This window comes from Notothenia rossii (assembly GCF_949606895.1).
Source record: "Notothenia rossii genome assembly, chromosome: 5".
NCBI classification, from domain to species: domain Eukaryota; kingdom Metazoa; phylum Chordata; class Actinopteri; order Perciformes; family Nototheniidae; genus Notothenia; species Notothenia rossii.
In genome coordinates, this window is record NC_136903.1 from 2196416 (window position 1) to 2199962 (window position 3547).

The following is a 3547-nucleotide window of genomic DNA, read 5'->3' on the forward strand; positions in this document are numbered from 1 at the left end:
CTTCACAAAACCTTTCAGAGTTTTACGCGGCGTGGTTTGCAATTCGCCCAGCCAATAGAAATTGGTACTTTTTTGTTACTTTGTTGGTACCACCTCTCTAGCAGGCACTAAAAATGGGGGTAAAAGTTCCCGGCACTAAGTACTCTTTTTGGTGTGAACGCAAAATAAGGGGTAGCCTACTAACGGAACTAAACGGGAAAAGCACGGGGAAAAGTACTCCGGTGTGAACGCGCCTATTGGATTGTCCACTTTGTTGTTCAGATATATCACATATTTGTAACTAAATGATTCATGAATTGAAACAAAACACGCTATAAACTGAGGAGTGAGTCCCGTGAGGTTCATGTCTTTTCTTCACTCCACTGGGAAACTGCTCTCATGTCAAGAAGCATCAGATCAGTGCATGCGCTGCATCGTCCAATCAGTGAGCGATACACAGTAAGGGGGCGGGGCGAGTTCTGAGGATTTCACCGGAGGATGGTCTGGTGGTTCCTCGATTATCGCTCCTCGGGCAGAAATAAGGCCACTGGGACGCCACTCAAGATGGCGCAGACAAATCAACTTCCGGTGAGACCGAGCCCGAGGAGCGAGGAAATGAAAAATAAGAGAAGTGAGACGCAGCCATGAAGCTGAAAATGAGCAGATTAGGGTCCCTTTAATAGTTCGTAATAAAACAAGGACATGTCGATGTAATAAAACGCCATCTGATTTAGAATAATATAAAGAGTAGTGTCTCTCCTTCAACAGAAACACTTCTGATATTCATGGAGTAATGACACCTAAAGTCTTTGTGTGTGTCCCTCTGTAAATACAGCTGTGAAAGCAGCCTCTGATTCTAGGACTTCAGAAAGAGAAGCTGTTCATCGTAAATCTGGAACACCGGGGCTGCCGTCTGCAGATAAACAGAAAACACTCAAACAGACAAACAGAGGAGACTGATGTCCTCCTGCAGGAAGGAGCAGATAAAGACATCTGGACATTCAAGGTTTCTATACATCTATAAAAACAATCAATTAGCTGATTGGTATTTTACTCCTGTTTCTCTGATACCTTAGCCAGTAACCCCAACCAGAGTCAACTATGCAGCAGCACTTACAATGATGTTGATTTGAAGTAGATATGTCAGCTGCTCTCGATGTCCTTAGTTGGAATCTTTATGGTTTGTTGCTTTGGATGAAAGCATCAGCTAAAGGCAAGGCACGTTTATTCATATAGCACCTTTCAACACAAGGCAATTCAAAGTGCTTTACAGAATAAAATACTATAAATAGTGCAGCAGAGACACGTTGTATCGCGGGTACAAGCGGCCGAGATGGGTTTTCTCCGCAGGGTGGCTGGTGTCTCCCTTAGGGATAAGGTGAGAAGTTCGGTCATCCTGGAGGGACTCGGAGTTGAAGCGCTCCTCCTTGGCGTCGAAAGGAGCCAGTTGAGGTGGTTCGGGCACCTAGTTAGGATGCCACCTGGGCGCCTCCCTAGGGAGGTGTTCCAGGCACGTCCAGCTGGGAGGAGACCAAGGGGTAGACCTAGAACCAGGTGGAGGGATTATATCTCTTTGCTGGCCTGGGAGCGCCTTGGGACCCCCCAGTCAGAGCTGGTTGATGTGGCCAGGGAAAATAAAGTTTGGGGCTCTCTGCTGGAACTGATACCTCCGCGACCCAACCACGGATAAGCGGGAGAAGATGGATGGATGGACACATGTTATAAAATGACATTTAAAAACAGTCATTATAAAACAAAGATATTAACAAAAAGATAAAACATGAATACACCTCCCAGAAACCCTTTCTTTTTTACATTCCTTGAACCTCGATTTTAAACCAATTCCTTTTAGACTCCCAGGATCGAGGGCTTTCAACCTAAGTAATGTAATGATGTCATTATATCCTGATCCAGCTTTTAACACCTGAAAGTCACGGCATCTAAACACAGATCTCCCGGTCAAGCTTTCTAATGATTTCTATATTACCAACAACACTAAAAACAAATATCAACACAACTCGAAACCACCTAGTCCCCTGTAGAGTCTCCTCTTAAACCTAGCAAGTGTTGCACATGTATGTAAATGTGATAGACCCTCAGAAATGTTCATCCTTTAACGTTTCTGTTTGTTTTCGAGCGTGTGATTGTGGAGGTGTTGTGTTCAGGTCGTCGGGTGATTGTTGGAAAAAGCAGCTCTGGTTTATGGAGTTTGAATGAGGGGGGGGGGGGGGGGGGGGTCAAAGCCATGAATGCACTTCCCAGAATGCCCTTTTGTCTGACGTACCACCGAGCAACACTCCAGGAGTGAATGGCGAGGAGTGGGTTACTGTGGCAACAGCTGTATGTGTGAGCGTGTGTGAGGGGCTTTTTATTTAGAGGAGGAGGGAAACAAAGACGTTGAGTTTGTTGGCAGAGAAACGACGTACGTTTTTAAAAGATTCAAAACTCTTTATTAGTAAAGAAAACAACTCTAAATAATTTTACAATTAGTTCTTGTTTTTTTTCATGAAACATTTGTACTTTACACATATCCACATGTCTGAAGTTAGGTCTCTGTCCTTGAAGGCGCCACCTTTGACTTTTTCTGCAGCAAAACATTTGTAATTTCTGCTTTTGTTTTTGATAACATTTAAATATTTAAATACGGGTAAAGACGTTTTGAGACTCAGTATTTTACTCTCTCACTAAAGTCAGCCTCAAATATCTGGTGTGTGTTTGCTTGTGTGTGAGGGGCTTTTTTATTTAGGGGAGGAGAGGGGGGACAAAGACGTAGAGTTTGTGGGCAGAGAAACAACGTGTGTGTTTGTCGAGTTTAGATACGGAAATTACAACAAGAAAATACTCTAAAAACCATCATTTTATAGGTTTCTTTTTTTACATTTCTGAAGGAAACGTTTGGACTGTAAAGGCCCAGATACACCGGCCCAAAATCGGCAGTAAATGGGAGTCGGGCCGAACATGAGCGTGGGCACGCCCTATTCGGAGTGGTGTGCGCCGCACAGTTCATAAGTGCTCGGCTCGGATTTGCGGTGTGTTCCAGTGCGCGAAGTCGGCAAATACGCAGGAGAGTCCGGCGACGCAACAGTCGGTGTCGGCCTTAAAATAACAAGCGTGTCTTTACACATATTCACCTTTCTGAAGTCTGGAGTTACTTTTAAATCCTTTGAAGGCTCCTCAAGGACAGACTTTTTTTGGCAGCAATTGTTTTTAATTTCTGCGGTTGTTTTTGTTAATAAAGAATTATTAAATGTAGGTAAATACGGGTAAAAAATGTTGCACGACTCCATTATCTTTAGAAAGTACAGGTTTTTAATTGAACTTACTTCTTATTTAATTTGAATTTGAATTGTTTTTAATTGTTTTGTATATTACTTCAATGTTTTCTTACTGTGTTAAAATATGCACCTTTATACAAATGGTCTGCAATGGTCTCCCTGTGTTTCTCTAGGGCCCCTTTAATGTCCAAAAGAATGTGACCCTCGTGCGTCCGTCTTATACACTTTCACTACTCTCTTAAAATAAACGTATATTTAGGTAAAAAATAAAGGTTTTTCCAAATACCAAACTC